The 17,018-nt window shown below is 45.1% G+C and overlaps 1 protein-coding gene across 8 annotated transcripts in view; it reads right to left on the bottom strand.

Moving 5' to 3' along the window:
• The window catches only part of PLA2G7 (phospholipase A2 group VII), a 42,870-nt gene that overhangs the window by 21,691 nt on the left and 4,161 nt on the right, over positions 1 to 17,018 (bottom strand). For 2 of the 8 annotated variants that reach the window (XM_039231214.1, XM_039231215.1), the window contains exon 3: positions 14,606 to 14,716. The exons of 3 other annotated variants lie outside the window; for them this stretch is intronic. The gene's annotated coding sequence lies outside the window, so the exon portion shown is untranslated. Of the gene's footprint in view, positions 1 to 12,966; positions 13,147 to 13,617; positions 13,753 to 14,605; positions 14,717 to 17,018 lie in introns of those variants that run through there. 3 more of the 8 variants (XM_039231217.1, XM_039231213.1, XM_039231216.1) reach the window with 2 other exon arrangements.

Raw genomic sequence — 17,018 nt, 5'->3', positions numbered from 1 at the left:
ATAAATAAATTCCAGTGGGGATGTGGTAGGAACCCCTCCCTAAGGAGAAAGAAAAAAAATGAAGAAGAGAGGAGAGGAGACTTCAAGGTCACCTAGATATGAGTCCAGCTGCCTACATCCCCCATGTTTTTGTAAACTGAAACAACTTAATCAGACTGCATGTTTATGTGTTTTACCATATATGGGAGACAAAGAAATAGAAAATGTATAAAAAACCTATGCCATATGAGGTGGGCCGCTCAGTTCTTTTGGGTACGAACCCAACTGAGCGGTGCCGGCATGAATAAAGTTGCTTCCTGGAAAGAAAAGTCTCGGTGTCACGACTCTCTGAGTGAGAATCCTGCAACAGGGAGAGAGACTTTCAAACAATTGGGACAAACGTCGTAACAGATTATTTATAAAATGTAGTGGGAATAAAGGTGTAGTGGACATAAAAGATAAGCAAATTTTAGTACCTGCCTTTTTCACTTTGGGGGAAGAAAATCAAGGAAACACAGAAAGGCTACGCTCCTGCCTGAGTTCACAGTCACTGTTTGCAGGCAGGAATGGATGCCGGGTCTCCTTCCTTTGACCCCAGTGTGCCAAGTGATAGAAGGACCCAGAAAGGGTCCCTCCCCGTTTTCCACCAGCCCCAGCACCCCAGAATGTACTGCCTTCCATTGCTGCCTCCAGCTGGTGTCCTTTGTGGGATGAAAAGATACGCCAACACTGTCCCCCGCTGAAGGCAAGACAGCTGGATCCAAAGCAGTGGACGAGCATCACCAAGGTTTCCCTGCAGTCGGGCAAGGAGGCCGTCTCTGGGCCTGGCTCCTCAAGGGCACCCGAGAAGAAGGCCCTTCCCACTTCAGTGAACGGAGGCTCCTGTGCCCCGGAGCCACCAGCAACACAGAAGTCCGTCCGCTGCCCCCCCGCCAACCCCCCAGCCCCACCCCCATCAGCTCTGGCAGCATTTCACCCCGTAGCCTGTGAGCTCCTCTGCAGGGCACTGACCTCTTTATTTACTCCTTACAAAGGGCTCAGGATCTAGCAAGTATGAGTAAATGCTTCCTTAAGGAGGGTGAAGGGTCCTGTTTTCTTTCTGGTACGGGCTACCAGGCAGCCCAGAAACACACTCCCGGATGACTTCACACCAGATGTGACTTCTCAATACTCCGAAGTGGGTAGGGGTCAACTACTTGGGCTTTAGTGCCTGGAGCCCAACTGCCTGGGTCTGAATCCAAGCCTGGACCCTGGTAGTGAGACCCTCTGCAAACTATGGAATCCCTCTGTCCCTTATTTCCTCATCTGTAAAATGGGGCTGAGGATGATAATAATATTACCCAGGGTTATATGATTAATACATGTAGAACAGTGTTTTTGCATGTAGCTAGATGCAAACATTAGCATACTCATTTTGCATTCCTAGCACCGTGTGGCTAGCACCATGCGGCACTCCCAGGTAAGCAGCTGTTCAATAAATGTTATCCAAATAAAAGCTACTGTGTGATCAAGACCTTGAGACAGAAACAAGAAGTCATGCTTGGTCATCATCCCTTTTGTCCATAGATGGTTCTGAATAGATCCTATTGGTTTCATTAAGGGCTCCAATATCTCCTAAACACTATAATTAGCATTTCTCTTGCATTTCTTGGGGAACTTTGTATTCACTGGCCTCCTTCCCCTGGCAGGCAGCTAGCGCCCTCGTAATGCCTGGGGCACCTCTTGTCATCTACAATCTGCTTCTTAAGGCTTATCAAATGTTCCTCCTTTCAGTTCCTCCCTTGGTTCCTCAAAGTAACAGTTCCCTAGCCTAACAAGCTGCTAGAAGGTACTGGTGTGCTCATGATGCTTTCCTCGTCAACTTCCTAATAACAGCCCTTTCTTTTAACCAAGCTCTCCTGGAGGCATTCCATCAAAGCCCCTGAAAATTTACTCTCAAAGAAAGAATCATAAGCTATTGGGAAGAAATGCTTTAGAGGAAAAAGGCTTTTCTAAGTCCTGCAAGTCAGATCCTGGGGGCAGTAATCCATTCTGGCCACCCCAGCACCCCCTGGCCTCCAAGCTTCAGACAAGAGTGAGCAAACTCTGCTCTACCAGGGGTCTAAATTGCTCCAAGTATCGTTTGTGATGTAACTTTTGTTTTGAGGGAGATAGGTAATAGACTGTACTTAAGGGGTGCAAACAGTTCTGTTCTTGGGATGCGACTTCTCATAATTTAAAAAAATGGGAAAATTGGGTTTTTTGAAACCATTTTTTTTCTCTTTATTTGGGACAATATCAGCAAGTGCTCTCTCAGGAGGTTTAACAGTGAAACAGGCAATTCTGGACAAGAAGTCCTTTTAGAAACTTCTAAACTAGTGAGGGGCACCTGGGTGGCTCAGTCAGTTGAGCGGTTGACTCTTGATTTCAGCTCAGGTCATGATCCCAGGGTCATGGAATCGAGCCTCATACCAGATTCTCTTAAGATTCTCATTCCTCTGACCTTCTCCCCCAGCTCACGAGCACTCTCTCGCTCTCTATCAACTAAAAAAACAAACAAAACAAACTCGTGGTGTTATGCAAAAAGCTAAAGAATAAGATATTAAGAAAGAGGATTTTGATACGCATTTGTAAAAATTTTTTAATGTTTATTTTTTTAAGAGTGAGTGGGACAGAGCATGAGCGGAGGAGGAGAAGAGAGAGAGGGAGACAGAATCTGAAGAGGCTCCAGGCTCTGAGCTGTCAGCTGGATGCGGGGCTCGAATCCACAAACCGCGAGATCATGACCTGAGCCAAAGTCAGACACTTAACCCACTGAGCCACCCAGGTGCCCCTTGATACACATTTTTAAATGCATTTTAATCAGTTTTAAATTTTCTTTCTTTCTTTTTTTTTTAAAGATTTTACTTTTTAGTAATCTCTACCCCCGGTGTGGGGCTCCAACTTACAACTCTGAGATCAAGAGCTACATGCTCTACGGACTGAGCCAGCCAGGTGCCCAGTTTTACATTTTCTTAAAACCTGAATGAGAACTCCCTGGCTTAGGAGAAGGACTTGCTGAAGCATGATTCTGGAAGTATCCATGAATGTTCCTGATTAACGTATCATAGCCATTGGAGAAGAGACTTGAGGATTAATTTTCCAGGGTCTCAGCTTGTTGGCTTGTTTTTGGTTTACGTGAATTTCAGCAGAAACTCTAAAGATAAAGAAGTATGTTCACTGCAACTCAGATCTCCTGAATCTAAAACTTGATTACCAGTTTAGCTAAGAAATTTTAAAAATGAAATGAGGTATAAATGACTATCTTACCTAGTCACTATCCAGCACTATCTAGCTGTGTCCTTACCATAATCACTAGTCCTCACAGCAAGAAATAGAGTTAGCAGGTACTATTGCTTCCATTTCACAGTTAGAAACACTGAGGCTTGGAAAGCTTTCCTGACTCAAATGACTTAGAGGTCTCAGAGGCTTGATCAACAAGCCCAGCCTTTGAGGTATATGAGAAGAAACTGCCAGTATAGTATGCTCTCATGTTCATTTTAGAAACAAAAGTCTAAATGAAGATAAGTCTAGAATGTTCTAGATGGTTATATTTAAGTGGTAGGATTATAAGTGATTTTAGTTTTCTTTTTTTTTTTTTTAATTTTATTTATTTTGAGAGAGAGAGGGAGACATACACAGTGTGAGTGGGGGAGGGGCAGAGAGAAGGAGGGGGGAGAAGGAATCCAAAGCAGGTTCCATGCTGTCAGCCCAGAGCCTGACGCGGGGCTTGAACTCATGAAACCGTGAGATCATGACCTGAGCTGACACCAAGAGTCTAACGCTTAACAGACTGAGCCGCCCAGGTGCCCCAGAGTTTTCTTTTTTTTTAAACATGTACTTTTCCAATTTGTCAACGGTGAACATGCACTGCTTGAGTAAGAAGAAAAAAGCGACAGGAATGGAAAAACCAAAACCCTAGCTCTTTCCTTGGGCAACCGAATCCAAACAAACGGCTTCCTGTCAGAAAGAAGCTGGACCCTTAGAGATCTGGGACCCAATTCAGAGATAATGTGGGACGTGAGGCTTTGCTTTGGAGCACTAATTTTAGGAGAAAGGTGTGCTTCAATTTAGTTCAAAAGTCTGAGGTAGGTATTTTTCCTTAAAAAAAAAAAAAAAAGATCAGCAGCTGTGGTTACTACAATTTCAAATTAGTACCCATGAGCGAAGCATTGTGCTAGGCTTTTAAGAGAGTTTCAGTGTGTTGGAGGACGGGTAAGAGGGAGGTTTGAGAGGTAGGATGACAAATAAAAGAGGCTAATTTGCTTGAAGGGGTGCCCAGTTTTCTGGTCTGGATAAAGATGAACACAGCTTGCTCCAGTTCTGGTGAAACCACAGGCATTAACTAATCGAATCCCCTTTGTTTTAGATACAGGGAAACTGAGGCCCAGAGGAAGGGGAAACAACTTGCCTGGAAGCACACAGCAAATTAGTGGGCAAGCTGGGATCAAAATACCTTGTCCTTGGGGTCACCAGGCCATCGGGTTTACAAATGGCAGTGAGCCCTACACTGTAGGGCAGGTGCACCTGGGCTCTTGCGGACAGCGTGGAGCCGGTCAAGTTCTGGACAAGGGCAACAGGAAAGGCCTGAGTCTGCGATCAGAAGGATCGACTGGGCCAGTGTTTGCACATGTGAAACAGAAATCTCCTGGTTGATGAAATGGAATTCACAATCCCTATCGCATAAGGCTGATGTGTGGGGAATGCCAGCCCCGCGCCAAAGCAGCCTCAGTAGTGCAGGCTCCGCCCCCCCTCACCCCCCAACCCCCCGTTGCTCATCCTCTGCACCACTGATGTTTGGGACCCGCCAACTCTTCCTGTGGGAACTGTCCTCGCATCGTAGGACATTTAACAGCATCCCTGGATTCTGCGCACCGGGAGCAGCATCCTTCCCCTGAGCTGTGACCAACAAGAATGTCTCCAGGCATCGCCAAGTGTCCACTGGACAGTGAAACTGCCCCTGGTTGACAACCACTGAGCTACATAAAGAACAGGTGGGTGGGTGCCTGGGTGGCTCAGTCATTAAGCATCTGACTTAGGCTCAGGTCATAATCTCAAGGGTCCCGATATTGGGTGAGTTGGAGACCCACATCGGGTAAGCCCCATATAAGGTGAGCTCAAGCCCCACTCTGGTGAACATGAGCCCCACACTGGGTAAACAGGAGTCTTGCTTCAGGTGAGCCTACTTTTCTCTCTCTCTCTCTCTCTCTGCCCCTCCTGGAATTCTCTCTCTGTCCCTTGCTCACTTGTGCCTTCTCTCTCTCTCTCAACAACAACAAAACACAAGTGGGCCAAGGAAAAGACAGCCCTCATTTATAGTCCACATAGTCCATAAAGCAGAGTTGAAAACCATCTATGTTAAGAGAAATAACTTCAACAATGAGCCCTCTTGCTAAGCATGCTGGTAGGTTTATCTGACAGTAAACACGGGGTTGGGGGTTGGTTTAGGTTTACGAAGAGATGTGAATTCTTCATTGATGATTTCAACTTGTGATATGCACACACGTCACACCTGCCTTTCATCCTATTCTCCCTGTAGTCTAGCTGGGGATCTTTGGCCGTGATGCCCTTGATGGTTTCCCCGGCCAGAGACCGCTGGCCCTCCCCACAGTGCCTACATGTTTGTTCCTCCCTAACGGTATATACTTTCCCCCACCGTGGATCGTACCACAACAGCCTATACACCAGGCCAGCTGGTGACCCGTCCCTCCACTCAAGCATTTCCTAAGAAGCACCATCACTGTGCCAAGTCTTGAGTGCGAAATGTAAGGTGGGCTCCTACTCGGAGCACACTCAACCTAGGAAGGGCAACAGTGTGGCAAGGCCTCCGAAGCTAGGAGAAAATTTCAGTCTTGATAAATTTATTTAGAATATTTCTATACAAAAAAATATTTGTACGCAAAACATCTATACACGAATTATTCTAAGTTAATACATACATGAGTTTTATGTGTTAATTTTGGCTTAGGATAGTCTTTACCTTGCATTACATGTGGAAGACAGGGACACTACAGTACATCTGCAACACTAGTGGCTTCTAAAGGCCTGAACCCTGCTTTGGCAAAATGCAGAGGAGGCACGCAGAGAGCCAAGGATTTTTTAAAATGCCGTTTGGAGTTTGAGATGTTTTGATAAAAGTGGGTTCAGTAAGGACACAAAGGAGGATGGTCAATTCCAGGGGGTGGGCAATGCCAGAAGGTGTGGAAAGCCCTAGAAGAAGAGGTCACGCTAGAGCTGATGCTCCCAAGAGAAGGACCCTTAGCGGACTGACCCGGGTTGATGAGGAGAAGGAAGGCATCTCCCCCAGAGGAGGCTGGAAGCGCAGGCAGTGTAGGGATGCGGCCTGGGAATCAGTGAGGTAGGAGGCTGGAAGCAAGAGCTGGGGCCAGGGCACAGAGACCCTTACAACCGTATACCTAGGTGTGGACTTTTGTCCTACAAGAAGCAATATTCCCCGCCTAGCCCAACAGTGAGGACCTTTCAACCGGCACGTGTCCAATGAAGATGTGCTGAACTAACACAGGAATGACGTCAGTGCACAATGCTGTCCGTGTTTCCTTAGCCCAGTGATGTGTGCGTGTTTGGGGTTTACAGGGGATGTAAAGAACAGGGCTCTAGAACCTCAGCACATCCACGGAATACAGCTGCGTCCCCAGGCCACAGGTCAATCTACAATTTGTGTCCTCGTGATGTCATGGCAGGCCCTTCTTTACCCTTTAGCTCACCTGCCTGCTAGGTGAAAATCTTGGCTCCTTAAATGGATGCGCTCTCCTTCCCCCTGCCCTCCTATTTCCTACAATGGAAGATGTGAAAGCTTCCTCTCCAAGGAAAACACAAACACCAGGATGACACTCCCTCCAAAGCCTTTCCCTTTGCCTTCGATTCAGTTCCAGACCACGGCTCACCCTCTCGGTCCCCAGCTCTGGCCTCACTCCTCCTCATCAAGGGGCTCTGAGCTCCTTGGTGGTAACATCCGCTCCCCCACTACCTCCCCAGCACCGCAAAACCGTGCCCACTCTGCACCATTACCTTGCAGTTAATTCATGTGTCACTTTGTAACCTTTAAAAATCGTGTCCATTTTCTTACCCCAAATAGATGGAAGCTGCTCCTGAAAAAGGTCCAATATCTTTCACCTTTTCAAATTTCACACAGTTTTATGGACCTTCACAGTACATTCTTTTGGCTTCTAATCCATTTCTCTAGCTTTCTTATGTGAGCTGTTTCGTTGCTTCATGTGATTTTATTACAAGAAACTACCAATCCTCTATGGAGGTACTACCCCTTTTAGATCAATATGACCAAACAGTTCCCATATTATTAAAATGAAAAGCACCCCTCAAAAAAATGTGCTTCTTGCTTTTCTGAACAAAGGACTACTATCCCCAGCTACAAGTCCCTGGCTTCCTCAAACACTGGCTTCTTTTATCTTCGGATGGCCATTGAGATGTCTGAGAAGAGGACCAGGAAGGCCTCTGAATCCAAACACAGAGGGATAATTCATAAGAAGTCTGTTAGCTCTCATGGTTCTCTTTCCACAGAAAAGTACCTTCTTCCCAACCTCGGGCTTTGGGTTAGCTAGAAATGTATTTATATTTGAAAACGAGGGCCCCTGAAAAGTCTAATATTGACTTTGGACATTTATAGCTGGAGAATCCAAGGTGACAATGCTAACACATTTGACCCTGTAACCTTACTAATCTACTAAAGATTCATCACTACCAGTGCCAGCCAATACAAATTTTTCATTGACAAAGATGTGCCTGGCCCAGGCAGACAGTAAATGGTGAGCCAAAGGCTGGGGAACACCATTACCTTTCTTTTTACCACTGAGAAATTCACCAAAGCAAAGTCAGCAGTATAAATAGGTACCCTGACCTTCGGAAGGCGATTTAGCGAGCTTTAAGTTGTCCAGATCCTTGGACCTTTTCGCTTCATTTCTGAGATCAGCACACAAAAAAATCTTACTCACAGGGAAGGAAAACCCTAAGAATATAATGCACTATGGTGTTTATTCCCATTTTGTTTATGAGAGCAAACACATACATACATACAGGGAAACCCTACAGACTTGATATGGGAATATCAATGGGGTTTTATTCAGTTATTAACAAGATATTTACAAAACAATTCATTATGATTAGAAAGCTGTTTACAATGCAGTTTCAATGGAAAAGAGATTATAAAATGTTGCTGTGTAAAAATTCACACTAAAAAGACTATTAAAACAATAAGGGTAATAGAATTATGTGATTTTCCCATAAAGTTTCACATTTTCTTTTACAATAAAACACACTGGTTTACTACTAACAATTTAATTTTTTCTAAAGTTGATTCATTTATTTTTGAGAGAGAGAGAAAGAGAGAAAAAAAAAAGCATCAGCAAAAAATTCTTGCCTCAGACTCACTAATATTGGAACTCGAAAAGAGAAAAGATAGTACCTACTCTATTAATATTTTTTTTGCGCTACCGTATTAGTTAAGGGAATCAAAACTTCATCTGGACATTATCTCCAATACAGGACTCTTAGGTGACTTCTGCAAAGGGTTTAAAGCCTTTTATCTGGGGCACAGCAGACACAACTCTTGTGTAATCATTTCACAACCTAAGAAAAGCCATATATTGAAAAAAGCAAGATAAGATGCACTTCCCTATTGTGGGAGTAATCTAATTAAACAGACCCTGGGAAGTGTAAGCACTTGACAACTGCAAATAAAATAAAATTCATTGATTCTATACACATGTGGAAAACGCAAACTCCTCTGCATCTAGTTTCCAAATGTTTGGCATCCTACGTAGCTTTAAGGCCATAAATATTAACAGTTACCTAAGATCACTGGACAGTGTGCTGCGGGATCTGTATATCCCACACCAGTTAAACCACACCTCACTGTACCGGTCAGGTGTTAAGGACTTCAGCAAATGAAAGTTTATTCAAAAGGACAATCACTGAACAATAACCTTGATGAAGAAACAAGGCAACACGTCCTATTAGGAGCTGTTCAAGGAACCAGGGATGTTTACATTGGGGAAGACCCAGATGCACATGGCCGCTACCGTCCTATGGAAGGAGAATGCGTTGTGTGTAAACCCAAACTGGAGAAGTCTGTAGCAGCGGCCTTTCAACAATTACCATATTCTCTCCGAGGAGCAATTTCAATGCAGGTCTGGTGACTCCTAACAAAGATACTGAAAAAGGGACTCCCCCCTTGGCTAAGGGTAGAAATGGGAGGGCTGTGTGAGGTGGCCCTAAAGGTGAGATTTAAGATTAGATGCCTATACGGCCCAGCCAGGTAACTCAGGTGAGCTAAAGGGGAGATGTGTGATAGAAAAAACCAATGGTGGGGACAGTGGCAAACGAGACCATCTGAAAAGGGCCACTGCCACCCTGTTCCAGTTGATTGCTGTCATGGAGAGTTGAGAGCTCCATGATACTAGATTTTTTTTTTTCAAGAAAAGCTGGAAAACCATAATTGTATGTACAATCTACTGACTCTATTGATTTTTAAAGACTAGCAGCTAATTCAACATTTCAAAACATAACAGAAGTCAAACAGAATAATTAGTCATCTCTAGGAGAAACTAAAATCTCTCCCTTAAAGAACCCTTATTACTCCCAACCCCAGGGGGAGATACATATCCCACAACTACTGTCATATTTTGTCTGCAGTCTGAATCACCCGACTGGCCACTTCAAGCTGAAGTCAGACGCACTGGTCAATTAATAATTAATGGGGTCTGGGGCGCCTGGGTGGCTCAGTCGGTTAAGCACTCGACTTCCGCTCAGATCATGATCTCGCAGTTCGTGAGTTCAAGCCCTGCATCGGGCTCTGGGCTGACAGCTCAGAGCTTGGAGCCTGCTTCGGATTCTGTGTCTCCCTCTCTCTCTGCCCCTCTCCGGCTCACGTTCTCTCTCTCTCTCTCTCAAAAATAAATAAACGTTAAAAAAATAATTCATGGGGTCTAGCAAATGAAGATAACAGAGAGCCCATTCCAAGAGCGGAATCCTGCATTACACACAATGTAAATGAGGAAGGACTTCTATTTCCTTCTAAACAGATGCTTCTCCTTCTAGTAAGCTGCACGTCAAAATGTGGCAGGAAAGAGAAATAGGGTTGCCTCATTGTGACGGTTAGCAGTCTTGTCCCTGAGAAGGTCACCCCTACCTCAGTTGGTAAACAACTTTAAAACTCCTCCCTGGCCCTCTAAAATCCAGTCAGGGACCCATCAGGGAAAGTTCAAGAGTCTCCTCTGAGAGAGAATGCTTCACTAAGGGAAACAATCCTATTCAACTCTGGTTCACAGCCCTCTCCAGAAAATCTGCTGCCACGTATAGACTTTCAACTGTCAACAGATCTTTGCACTCAGATATCTGCATACAGCCATATCCGGGCCAAAGGCAAATCTCTTAAATTTCTTTTGAACTATTTTCAGATTCAGATACTCTCTTTTGAGCTTTACCCGATCACGTTCAACTTCTAAAAGTTAAGGCAGCTATTACGGTAGCATTCTTTTACTCCACTCTAAGATGGCGCATTTTCTTGGTAACTCTTAGTTAACATATTCCAATCTTCTGAGCAGATCAAGTATTTTTTATGTACAATATACATAATTCATTGTAAAGAATAAAATAAGTGAAAAGGATGAAATTTATTGTAAAATTTTTGAAAACGAAGCATGGAAAATTCAAAGTCATGCACTATTGACAAATAATAACAGTAATAAAGTCTTAGCTGACCGTTAAGAGCACAATCACTAGCTTATTTATTTTACAGGCTAAGTGGACCAGATGTAGCAATGTCATCCCCACCAAGGAGAAGGGAAGTTTGAGAGAAAAACATTAAGGAACTTCCCACTCTACCTCCACCAAACAGCTTCTGCCTATGTACAGCTACCATCAGCTACTGGGTCACCATTAAGAGCCTGGGACTAGTCTCCCTGCCCTTCTCTCCCTGGAATCCATTCTTCACACGGCACAGAGTATAACCTCTGATCACCTCTGATGACATATAAGTCTATTACGGCCCGCCTCTGCTTTTGGCTTCCCACTGCACTTGAAGTTCAGTGTACCTTAGCTTAAGACTCTGGAGGGCCTGGCCCCTGGCTCTCAACCTGACTCCTTCGTTCTCCTCCCTCACTTCTTCTGGCCACACTGTCCTCCAACTACGTCTGGAACACGTTGAGCTTGTAGTCAGGGTCCTGTGATTATGGTCCCTTGCACCAGAACAATCTGTCAATGTTCTGGGAACTCATCTCAAGGATATCTATCTCTCAGAAAAAACTCCCCTTAAAATTCAGTCTAAGAAGCTGGGCCTCTCCCACCATCTCTCTCTCTCTCTTCCCTTCTCCCTCTTTCTCTCTTTCTCACCCACACACACACTCATCATAGTACTCTACCACAGCACTCTGTTTCCTTTACTTCAAAACATCTAGTGGTATCTGATTTTTCCTTGCTCATTTCTTGATTCTAGAATGTGAGATCCATAAGAACAGAGACCGCATCTGTCTTACCCACTGCTCTATCCTCAGTGCCAAGCACATAGCAGGTGCTCTATAAATAGTTCTTGAAGTCAGTGAAGGCATGCACAAACTTGTATGAGGAATCAACTAACCCATTTAATCCAATCAGTATTGATTCTTACAGGTGAATAAGAATCAATAAGTTCTTTTTTGTCAACTAAGTTTCTTAAAAAAAACCCAAAACTACAAGCCCATATATATTAGACTGTTTCGATTAGGGTGTTATGAGTCATACTTGTAAAATGGAGCAAAGTGACAGTGAAAGTACATAATAAATGCCTGACTTCATAGAGAGAGAGAATCCGCCGCCTGTCCCTTCAAAGCACAAAGATTCCTCAGAATTCTGGGACAATGCAATTTTAGAAGTAGATGTTCCCCTTCCATTGCTCTTCACGCAATACTTTTTCTTCAATGCTTCACTTTCATGTAAATTTCTCAATCTCTCAAGAAGCCAGTCTAACCAATTATCATGGGTCTTGGGGAAAAAAAAGGTTCATTAGCCTTCAGATGAACCATGGTATAAATAACTTGAGGATCACCTTCCTTTCCAGGAAATATCCATTTTCTGGGGTATCACGGAAAGGAATAGATTCCTAAGCTCCGGGTGACATTCCCACGGGTTCCACTAGTGGTGCTCAGGTACCTAGTTAGCACTTAATGCTCTCTGATGAGAATCTCAAAAGGATGGTAAAAGCTAACTGGGTAGGGAAGGCAGGTTCCTCACTATTGAAGTTCAAAGGCACAGACATAACAATGGAGAAGAAATGAGGAACCAGCTGTCCAGGGTTCTTTTTACAGGAAAGCCTTGGGGAGCTGGGCAAACCCCTCTGACACCTCAGAAAGGATTTCTCAACTGTAAAATGAGTGGCTGAACCAGATTAATATCCCTCACAACTCATGGTGTCAGCCTTGAGTACAAAGGGTCCAGTTTAACAAAGAGCATCACCATGCCATCCACAGCAGCAGCTCCGGCCAAAATGTCTGGACAAGGGAGAGAACCGTCAGCACCCACGTGCAAGGAGTGGAAGCTGGGAAATCCAAGCAGGGAGGTTCTCACCAGCTTCTAGGAGGCCACCAGAATTCCCTCCATGAGGAAATCTGCGGGCTGCTAGCAGATCACCAGTCCCTTGTGGTGGCCAATACCTAATCCCCTGGTCTCTGGGTTCAAGGGTAGCCCAAGATTTGGTCCTGAGCCTTTTGGGATTGTCAACACTTTAAGGGATACATTTTCCAGCTCCTACTTCCATACCATCTCCCAGCTCAGGATTCTCGCTTGAGTCAAAGGTAATTTGCACAAGACTGATTTGTTCCCACAAATCTCTCCCACACCTGAGCTCGCGTGCCCTTCAAAAATGGTAAGGTCCCCTTTATGAGCCCCACACACCTCTCCCTCCTCCTGCATCACCTCTGCAGCAACCGCAGGCACCAAAGACCTGAAAGAAAGCCTGACCTCTTCGTTTTCTGGAGCTAGAAACTTCTACCAGAAGCTCTGGTGTATGATGCGAGGAGTGTTCTCCGCTGTCCGCTTTTGTTTGACTTTTTACAAGCAAGCTTCCCCTTGACCCCGGGTAGAGCCGGGGCGACCGTCTCTGACCGGCAGGGGGGGGTGGAGCCCTGGGATGTGCGGAGCCTGTGAGCAGAGCAGAGGCAGCGCTCTGTTTTTATTACTCTCGTGGTCCAACAGCGACTCGGAACTGGGCTCCGGAGAACGCCACACGCCCCCAAAGAGAGGTGTCCGGTTGGTCCCAGCACAGGAGACCTGGAGATAAGAAGCCTCCCCGCGTTCCCTGACTCCCTCTCGGCACCGAATTCCTAGGTTACGGTCGCCTCCCCGTGGGGAAAAGGTGTGGGGAAACTGGGCTTGAATCCCGCGACCCTCCCCGCAAAGATCCCAGCGCTGTCGCGAGGGGCGCGGAGACGGCGAGCCGGCCCCGGGCGGGACGCGGTGCGGTTCCCGCCCGCCCCCCAACCCCCGACGCCCGTGGCCGTGGCCGCTCCGGGAGCCGCGGCCTCCGGCGCCGAGGCCGCGAGGGTCCAGCCCCGAGCCCGGCGCGCCCTGCTATTCTCCCGCGTCCCGCCGCGCCCCGCATTCGCTCCTCACCCGGGCGCTGCCGTGAGCTGCTCGTCTGAACCAGGAGCCCCAGGCCGCTCCTCGCCGCCAGCGCTGCGGGCCGCCGCCAGCCGCAGTCACCCGGGGCGCGCGGCGCGAGGGTGGGCTGCGCGCCGGCCTTGCCCTCAGTCCGCCCCGGCGCGGCGGGGGGTGGGGAGGGGCGGGGCGTGTGGCCGCCCGCCTCCCACAGGCGGGGGCACGTGGGAAGCCAGCGCGCCCAGGCGCACCCAGCGCCTCCCCGGGCCCGGGGTCCCCTAACCAGCACCCGCTGGATGACTTAACACGCCCCGGAGACGGACCCAAACGTGCCTAGGGTGGGTGCCTGTGCCGCCCAGTTTCTGTTCTCAGACTCGATTCTGATCAGATCCGCTCCCGGCTTCACTAGGCGTCAAGCCAACCTTATCTGTCCTGACTTTTCAGATACTCTGCTTCCGTCTGTAATCTGAAATATCCTGCGCGTTCCTCATTTCCCATCCCTATGCGTTACACTCCGACTCAGCAATGCGTGGGCCACGCTCAGGTTTGCTAGGCCTGCCGCTGTGTCGGTTTTATTTCTGCCTGGGGATGCAGGGGTGAGCAATCAGAAGAGCATTTAGGACGGGAAATGCTGTAAGAAGGGCCAATCTCATAACTCAGTTTAATCCAGTTATTTGTGGTTTAACTGAAATTTCTTCCGTTTCCCAAAGCCTTCGCCTCAATCCACTCTAATGAAAGAAAACACACTCATTCAAAACTTCATTTAGAGACTCGGGGAAAATAGTTTGAAATTCCTGCGTGGCGTTACTAAAGTTCTGTATTTTTAAAATCATGATTTTGGGGTTTTGGTGAGGTGATGGAACTGTAGATAAAATTTATTTTATTTTTGTTGAGGACTCTGTAGTAACAAGACATGGATAATAACTCATTTCTCACAGTGGCATGACTTGGGCAAGTTTTTTTTTTTTTTTTTTTAATCCTTTCTGCCTCTCAGTTTCCTCACCAGTAAAATGGAGATAAGCAAAATACATCAGTCGAGCTTCGTGGAAGAATGAAATGCCTCTTGGAAGAATGAAATGCATGTGCTTGTGAAATGCCAGGACAGAGCAGTCACCTGGAAAACAATCATGCTGTTATCTCATATCAGTATCTTTAAAGAAGCAGGGACTGGTTTAAACCTAACATTAGATGAAAATTTAAATCAAACTTTATCAGCTCAATGACCTTTTCCTGTACTTCCTGGGCTGACCTCCTGTGAAACAAACTGCCCCAGAATATTCATGTAAAAGGGTACATTTCACTTGTTGGGATGAGCACTGGGTGTTATATGGAAACCAACTTGACAATAAACTTTATTTTTAAAAAAAGGGGGGGTACATTTGCCCTAGGTAACAGATTGCTAAGGACTTCCGCCCTTTGAGCTCAAGGAAACTCAGCGTCACACCTAAAAAGGCTTTGAAAGTGGGTCTGGGAGACAAGTATGAAATATTTTACTTGTTTCTTTCAACATCAGCTCTATGCTTTTCCCATCATAATCAGATCAGATTCTCTGATGGGATGACATTGGTTGGCATTTTGCAGGTTAGTGCCCTGAGAAAATCCCCAGTGTAGGATTGCCAGATTTAGAAACGAAAAACAAAAAACAGGATACCCAATTAAACTGAATTTCAGATAAACAACAAAAGCTAAAAAACCTTATATATATATATAAAGTTTATATATACTTATGTGTATAAGTAGGTCCCATGGGAACTTGGAAACAAATGAGCAGAGAAAGGGAATCCCAGGATGACAGCTAGGCCGAGCCTGGAAACCAACCCACCCTGATGAAAATAATAAACTAGAGGAGGAAATGGGATTCAATAAAACTGAAGGTATGACTGGGAATGTGGAAGCCCCTGAGGCTCTTAGATGGTGACAGAATGAAAAAAAATTGTTTTAAGATAATTAAATTCAAAAATTTAAAAATTATCCTTTGTATAAATACCTAGCAGTGCAAAAATGTTGATTCAAATGTTTACAGTAGCACTATCAACAATAGTCAAGTTATGGAAGGAGCCCAAATGTCCATCAACTGATGAATGAATAAAGAAGATGGATAAAGAAGATGGACTATTGCTCAGTGATCATCAAGAATGAAATCTTGCCATTTGCCACAATGTGGATATAACTAGAATATATTATGCTAAGCGAAATAAGTCAATCAGAGAAAGATAAATATATGATTTCACTGATGTGTGGAATTAAAACAAAACAGGGGCACCTGGGTGGCTCAGTCGGTTGAGCGTCCAACTTCAGCTCAGGTCATGATCTCACAGTTTGTGGGTTCGAGCCCCACGTCGGGCTCTGTGCTGACAGCTCAGAGCCTGGAGCCTGCTTCCGATTCTGTGTCTCCCTCTCTCTCTGACCCTCCCCTGCTTATACTGTCTCTCTATCTCAGAAATAAATAAGAACATTTTAAAAAATTAAAAAAATAATAAAACGTATAAGCATAGGGGAAGGGAAGGAAAAATAAAATAAAAATTGAGAGGGAGGCAAACCATAATAGACTCTTAAATAGAGAGAACAAACTGGGGGTTACTGGAGGGGCATGGTGTGGGGGGATGGGCTAAATGGGTGATGGGCATTAAGGAGGGCACTTGTTGGGATGAGCACTGGGTGTCATATGTAAGTGATAAATCACTACATTCTACTCCTGAAATCATTATTACACTGTATGTTAACTAATGTGGATTTAAATACAATTTTAAAAATAAAATAAATTAAAAGTAGGAGCTCCAAGAGAGGAAATGTCCAGGAAAGACCTGATGCTAGTATGACACAGCTTATAACAGACTGATTTTGAACTACTGGGTGGTATCTAAACACAGTGGTTTAAACATTACATTTAAACCAGAAATCCAAGAATATACTTCTCTGAATGGCCCAGAGGGGAAAAAACGTATGATCAGGGCACTCCACTAGACTCCACTGAATATTGGAGTCAATATTCAGATAGTCCAATAGTAGGAACATTGTTTATTGGTTTTCAGCCTTTAGAATCACCTTATAAAGAAGCCAAAGTAGAATAAACTATGATTGTACAAGAAAATGTAAATAGATTAATTTTTTAAATGTAAAAATAAAGGTAGGTCAGTAGAAGGGGGTAGAAGTGGGGAGCAGGGTAGAGAGAAGGTTGAGTTACTAAGGGTCTCATTTTAGAAAATTGAGAGATACGCAGAAGAGATGATACAAGGTCATAATTGTCTTGTGGAAAAAAATCATGTTGGCCTCAGTACTATGCTGAAGCTATTAATGGAGGCCTTTGGGCCTTCTCTTCAGGGAGGGGCTATAAAAAACATACCAACTCATCTCTAGTTTTGTTATCAAATTAGATTAAATTTTTTAAAAAATTATGTTCATTTATTTTTGAGAGA

This window comes from Hyaena hyaena, unplaced genomic scaffold (assembly GCF_003009895.1).
Source record: "Hyaena hyaena isolate Hyena2069 unplaced genomic scaffold, ASM300989v1 scaffold_55, whole genome shotgun sequence".
Taxonomy (NCBI): domain Eukaryota; kingdom Metazoa; phylum Chordata; class Mammalia; order Carnivora; family Hyaenidae; genus Hyaena; species Hyaena hyaena.
Note: the sequence above shows the minus strand (reverse complement) of the source record. Positions and strands in the feature narration are given on the sequence as shown.